Here is a 7,606-nt window from a genome sequence, read left to right as displayed (position 1 = left end):
ATTTAAATATTATTTCCTTTATATATTTATTTTCTTTATGTATTTAAGTATTATAGCGGTTCTCTTGCCTACAAGACAGCACTGAAAGATCATATTTCACTGTGACCCACTTAGCTCTGGCCAGGATAGAGCCACCTGGCTGCCTAAGATTGTCAAATTTCTTCCAGCCTAATAAGCTAGAAGTAATAAAATGTATATTTCTTCCTCAAATCCCCTTACTAAATGATCATATCATTCTGTATGTGACATGTCCTTACAGATTAACTGTATATATCAACTGCCTTAGAGTCAGAAAACAAGGAAGACTCCCAATTGCATTTTATAAATAGAATAGTTCTGTTGGAAGGGACCCACAAAACTGTATTACTGATACAGAATGGATCACATTGTGCTAGAGTTCCTCTAAATTATGCCATCAGCGTGAGTTTTGTTGTTACTATCAGTGACCCAACAGATACAGTGCAGGACAACTCTTTGATACTCATTCCTTTCCCATTCACAAATTGTTCCTTATATTAATTCCCTGTCTGCCTCCCTAGTCATATGCTGATAGAGATGTCTTCATAAGGGGCATTTTGCACTGATTATTTCTAGCCTTTTTAAATTTCGTGTATTGGAAAGTGACTTTGTAGAGCAAAATTTCCAGTCCAGGATTTTTCCTCACAGATGTTTTCATACTTTTACTTCTGATCCATACTTTTAGTTTTGTTTTACCAACACAAATAGAAATAGAGTCAAGTACTCCATTTCTTTGATCTGTAAAATGTCTCTTGATACTTTTCCATTAAATTAAAGGTCTACAAAGTGCAGAGAGTTAAAAAGTATTGCCTTTGGCTTTGTTGTAAAGGTATTTATAATAAGGTATATTTAAAGTTCAGGTTAAGCTTTTTCCTGTAGTTTATCTTGTTGCAATCTTCTTCTTTCATGTTACATCAAAAGTTTACTGCTCCCTTGTCTCACAACTAACTGGCATCTCTCTTCTATCTGGGAGGAGAAACAAGCCATCTACCTTAGTGGGTCATCCGTAATCTAGCAGAACAGTGACTTTGGACAGGTTAGGGTTGTTTTGACAATACACTAAATGTTAGGTATCTTGAAACCCCAAATCTTGAAAATATGACACATGGGTAATTAATTACAGTATCCAAAAGCCTAGGAGCACAAATAAATCCATTAATGTCTCCTATTTGTTCCAAACAAACCTTGAAACCTATTTATTTAACAACTGTGATCCATGGTAATATATGCCACCTGTTGTGTCCCACCCTCCTCCTTCCTTATTTGTATCTACTAACCTATATTTGCAAAAGATACAAGCTGGAGGTTTACAGAATATTTGGAGAGGTATCACCCTGTAGCTGTCTTCTGCTATTCTCTAGATATCTGCTACTGGCCACTGTAGATGGGAATCCTGGGCTAACAAACCTTTGATTTGACTGGTTTTAAGTTTCTACATTCCTGTAAGCCTAAAAATTCTCTATTTGCCCAAGTTAGCTTGTGATTAGATTCTTAGATTCCATCCATATGATTAATGTTCCAGGTTGAAGTGCAAACTTTGCAATTGTTCCTCAACAACTTGCTATAATGCCAAGAACTGGGAAGCTGTGCTGGAGTATGGAAATAGGAGAAGATAAACTTTAAGGGATTAAATGATTATTGAGACAAGGAAAGGATGGGAGCTGGAACAGGGTTTCAAAGACATACAGGACTGGGATGTAAACCTCAGATGTGCCAAGATATATGTCCTTACACTGGAAGTTTAGATATGAGAAAATGGGAGACGAGATATAGGCTGCACGGCAGGCAGTGACAGAGAAGAAGGGGGAATGCATCATCCTTTTGAATGCAGATTAGGATCCAGGATTCATGAGTTAGCTGGCAAAGAGACAACATAAAATATTAGCTTATCTCTCCCTAATGATTGGTTTGCACAGAATTCACAGATGATAGTTTTCTGCTGCTTATATTTGCTGTTAAATCATGTCACCAAACTTTGCTCTATAAATTCGTGAGTTTTGAACTTTTTGGATGAGCCCCAAGGATGTCAATTTACTTCATCAAGATAGAATTTCTGATGGTTGTTTTTTCTAGATTGCCTCCTAAATGTAATTTGGTGAGTATTAAGATTACAAGAAATGAGAACATTCAAAAAGTAGAAAACACTGGATCTCAAGCAGCTTGCAAAAACTTAATTCAAACTCCTGGAATATACATACTGTGATACAGTAATATACATACTGTGATACAGTCTTTTATTTGTGAGATCACATACTATTTTTACTATAGGCCATTCCTTCATTCAGTACAGATGATACCTAGTGTTCAAAGTATGAAGTCATGAAGTCGCTTGTTGTTTGTGTGACCCTTTGCTCATCTAGTACAAAAGCCAGGCAGTGCAGTGACTGAGGCAGAAGAGTTCAAGAAGAAAACGTTGTCTGTATGCTTTGGACAGAAGAACGAGTATCTTCACAGAATCACAGAATCACAGAATAGTCTAGGTTGGAAGAGACCTCAAGATCACCGAGTCCAACCTCCGACCTAATGCTAACAAGTCCTCCACTAAACCATATCCCTAAGCTCTACATCTAAACGTCTTTTAAAGACCTCCAGGGATGGTGACTCAACCACTTCCCTGGGCAGCCTATTCCAGTGACTAACAACCTGTTCAGTAAAGAAGTTCTTCCTAATATCCAACCTAAACCTCCCCTGGCGCAACTTTAGCCCATTCCCCCTCGTCCTGTCACCAGGCACGTGGGAGAATAGACCAACCCCCACCTCGCTACAGCCTCCTTTCAGGTACCTGTAGAGTGCAATCTTCTGAATAACTGGACTCTAACCTTATCCCATTTCAATGAATCCTGAAACTCATTTAACTCACATTTGGGATCGGTGATGAGAGATGTGTATTTCTCAGCTCCTAGTTGCCCAGGCTTATGCTCTGGAGACTTCTCAGCTGAAAGTGAAATTGATGTCAGATGTGATTGCCAAATAAAGTGTAAAAATAAATGCTATATCCTTGACAAAAGCAGGCACCCAAAACAGGCACACAAAATTAACACATATTTTTGACGCTAATCTAATTGTACCTTAGTTCTCTGTGGGGATAAATGAACTAATGTTTGTGAAGCTCTCATCTGCCAGTGACAGGTGTCAAAAGAAAATTATTTAGAGCATGGAGCTGCTTAAATCTTAAAGCATGAATTGAATACCCAAACATGAGAATAAAACAAAATGTTGAACAGCATTCATCAATGCCATTGACTTTATATACTGAATGAGACAGATGTGATATGAAAAAAAAGAGTATTGGTGTAATTAGGAAGTATGATGCAATGCATATGCTCAAATGTTCACTGCCAATTAATAATTAACTCAAGGGGTGGAAATCATAGGAGCAGGTCTGAAGGTGGGAGCACAGGGTGGGATTTTTGACTCTGACTCAGCATGGGCTGACAGAGTGTGAGGAGGAGCTGCTGGTTGAGCTGAGCATAAGCTGTGTGACTCAAGGATAGGAGGCAGCAGCTCCAGTGAGTGGAGGGTATAGGAGGCAGTTCTCAGTTCTCAAGAACCATTTTGGGAGTTGGCTGTGATTTCTACACTTGCCTTTATACAACTGAGCTAAACTAAAGTACCATGGGCAAGTAGGGAATGTTGCATTTCCTAACCTGTAAGTATTTGACTTTGCAAACGTACTATTGCTTCACTTATTTTTTCGTATATACTATGTATTTATTTATTTATAATAAAGAGCACAAGAATGGTTTAGAACAACATGAAAAAAGGTTTGTGGAAGGTGATTAGAGTAAGAGCAATGCATTGAAGGCATACCCTAAGAGACGTTAGAAAATTAAAAGTGAATGATGGACCTTTGGAGGACTACAAAAATAAAGAGCAGACTCAATAGATTCAGAATTTGGGACAGAGGAGGGAGGGAATGTCACCAGTGAGGGGACTGAACATGAGAATCAAGCATCAGTTAATGTAAAACAAAACAAAACAAAACAACAACAACAAAAATACCCAAGGAAGAAACATTTTGTAAATGTGGAAAAAGAGGCTGCAATATGATGACAGATGTTTAAAGAACAAGAATTTTATTTTCCAGGCCACAAGTGAAAGTCATATTTTATAGTCATTCTAAAGGAAGAAATGGTAAGTTCCGTAAGGAGTCTTGTAAGAGTCTCATCACACAGGATTGCCTTTGTGGAAAATAGGCTTGGGTCCATCCCACTTACAAGGCTCTGTGTGGCACATGATTTGAGTCTCATGGCAAGTGAGCAACGGCGCTGTTTAGCATACGCTCCCATCTACCTTAGAGTTCAATGAAGCCCTGGTGGAAAGATCCTGTGGTAAATTTCCTGGCTGTATCCTGCCTGAACTTATTTTTCCAAATGACCTTTTAGCCTATAAAACAGCAATGCATTAATTTAATCTGAAGGTACTGATAACCATGGCACAGTCCTCATCCAAAAGGAAAGAACAAGTTGCCAAAAAAAGCATTGTTGTTCACTGCTAGAATGGGCTGAGACACTTTGAATGAAACTGAAGAACAATGGTTTTGCTGTGAAAATGCAAAAGTTTATAAAAAAAAATTACCTTTTTTTTTTTTTCCCATTCTTTTTCTATGAAATGTGTTAAAATATTGTCAAAACCATCATCACAATGATTTTTAGATTTTTTTTGGTAATTTTTAATAATTTTATTTTTAAATTGAATTTCCTACAATAATTTTTTATATTTCAAAAGCTGACAAATTTTAGCCTTATGAAATAGAATTAACTTCAGAATTTTATATTGTGCATTTTTTCCACTCAGCCGGTTCTAAACAATGTTAATAACTAATTAAAAACTACATTGTAGATCCTACCGAGATAAAACAGGAGCCAGATCACCAGTCAAAACATACTCCTTCCTTTTCACATATATAGCATCGCTTTGATTTCTGCAGGCCAGCAGTGCGCTTTCACAGATGGGATATGCGTTGTTCCCCTGTGCTTCCCACTGCACCCCCTTATCTGGTTGCACATGCAGCGAGATCAACATGTTCATCCAACTGAAAATTGGCCAACTTTTCGCCACATGAATACACGTGTCAGCACAGAAAGGTGACAGAAACCTACAGCCAGCTGTAGAGGAGGGAACAAGAGAGCTACTTTAGGCAGTGGCATTCTCACACAGCAACGTGCCTGTGGTAAAACCACAGGCTAACCTTGTGGAGACTGATCTCATTCAAGCTCCTCAGTTTCACAAATACCAGGAAAATAAAGGAAAAGTATCTGCTAGATTTAATGAGAAGAAACAGAGTTGAAGGTTCCTGTATACTGAAGCCTTGTTTTCCAATACTGCTGTTACAGACACCACACGAGATGTAGGTAGAAAGATCTAGTTTAGGAGGAGACTTAAGAAGGTTTGATTTACCAGATCCAGTACTTGATTAATATTTCTGATCATATAGGATTTGAGATACACAGTTGAAAACCTAGAGAGAAATTGAATTTAGAAATAAAATAGATTTTTCTTTCTAGATACATATACATATGTAGACACCGCTCCAAAGTTAGGCTGTGGTAAGATGAGAGGCTAGGTTCATGTAACAACTCCCTCTTGCTGAAATGGAGTAATTTCACCCTTCTTTGGGCTGCACGGTCTACTGTGCTGTCTGTGGGGGCTTTGGTACCTGGCCGACACCTAAGTCACTTCAACTCACTAAGGTGGCAAAAAACAAATTCACTTTTTTCCCCTGATCGGTTCAGTAGGCTGGAGAATAAGTATTATTAATGGTGGCAGGACCCCAAATACAGCTGAATGTCAGACTAGCAGCTTTTCTCAGCAAAAGGTCACTAAACCAACATGTAAGGATGCTATTTTAGGGCTGGACTTACAGTTTCTGGGCAGTACAGAAAAGCTAGCTGTAGAAGATTATCCTGAAATTGATTTAGTGTAAAATGAATGGAAAGTAAACAAAAGCAGGTCTGTATCTAAGACTCTTGATTTCATAAGGCAACTCTTGGTAAACTAAGGGACCCAGACAATCAAGTGAACTGGACTGAAGAGATCAGGAGTTTGAAATGGAAATGGTTTGCTGTTACTTGAAGAGGAAGGTACAAACACAACACATTAAAGGATAATTGAGAATATGTAGAGATCTTTCATGGAAAAGAGGACTGCTTTGCTAGGCTTGACTTTTGGGTGGTCCTGTGTGGAGTCAGGAGTTGGACTTGATGATCCTTGTAGGTCCCTTCCAAACCAGGATGTTCTAAGATAACATCAAGAAGCACAGAGATAAGATGTTATTTGCTAGAGCAGAATGAAGGAAATGGCAGTCGGAAGTACTGACCAGGGGAGTGTCAGACGGGACAGTGTCTGCTAGTAGATTTCTTCAGGATTTATTCTTGGGATTGATCTTATTGTTTGTCAGTTAAGAGAAAATAAGCGTATTGCATTGGCTGGTTTCACAGAGTCAGGCAGCAGCACCAACACGAGAGCTGCAGTGGGATGTCATATGGAAAAACAATGAATGACCCTGATGACTGAACTAAGGGAAACAAAACAAACTGCCATAACACAAAAAGCAAGGTCATGCACCTGGAGAATAAAAATGTGGCTGTTAACTGAGAACTTTTCCAATGAACGAGTGGGGTAGAAAATAACATGGGTATTGCCAGGATAGATGGTGGTTACCTCATGCAGTTGTGCAAAAAAGCAAGTGTACACCCAAATCTGAGATATTTTCTGGAGATACAGAAATATTAATGCATCGTACAGTGTACTAGTTCAATTTAAAATGCAACATAATGGGAATTTGAACCCATATTTAAGACAGATGAGTTCAGACTGGGGGAGGTGGGTTCTACTCAGGCTAGTGGAATGATCGGGGGAATGAAGATCTGTTGAGCAAGAAGAGATGAAAAGATCTTTGTTTAGTCTTGCAAAAGGAAGGCTGAGCAGGAATATGATTACTGTCTATAAATATATCAGGGGGTAAACACTGGGGAGGGAGAAGAGCTATTTAAGCCAGAGGACAAATGCTGGCACAAAAACAAATGGGTTCTTGAATAAAATTTGTCTGGAAATTAGAAGAAGGTTTCTAACCACCAGAACAATGAAATTCTGGAACAGATTTGCAACAGGAGTAGGGGGTAAACATATCAAACTACCAGTAAGATGGAGCTTGAAAAGTTTCTGGAAGGGATTATGTGACACAGTTTCCTGTAATAGCAAAGAACTGGATTCAGTGACCTAGGAAGTCTCTTCCAGTCTTAAGGTCCTGTATTCTGTTTTACACTGTCATTTCTTATCCATAAAGACAAGACATTTATCCAAGTAAACCCTTCAGATGTTTAAAAAAAAGAATAAAAATATTTTGCAAGTAAAAATAATCTTGTTTATTGTAAAAAGAGAAAAAAAAAATCAGAATAATACTTTATTGGGTAATACATTCATGGTCAATTAGGATGACTTCTGTGTGGAGGTTGCCCAGCTTGTTGTCCTTTACTTCTTCAAAACTGAAATATGAGATGTGGCATAAGAGTCATTTCAAGACATATTATATCATGCAATGAAGAGTAATCTTATAGGATAGTGTATATTCTCTCACTATTTGACC

The sequence above is a fragment of the Oxyura jamaicensis genome, chromosome 1 (assembly GCF_011077185.1).
Source record: "Oxyura jamaicensis isolate SHBP4307 breed ruddy duck chromosome 1, BPBGC_Ojam_1.0, whole genome shotgun sequence".
Classification (NCBI taxonomy): Eukaryota; Metazoa; Chordata; class Aves; order Anseriformes; family Anatidae; genus Oxyura; species Oxyura jamaicensis.
This window is presented reverse-complemented; position numbering follows the sequence as displayed.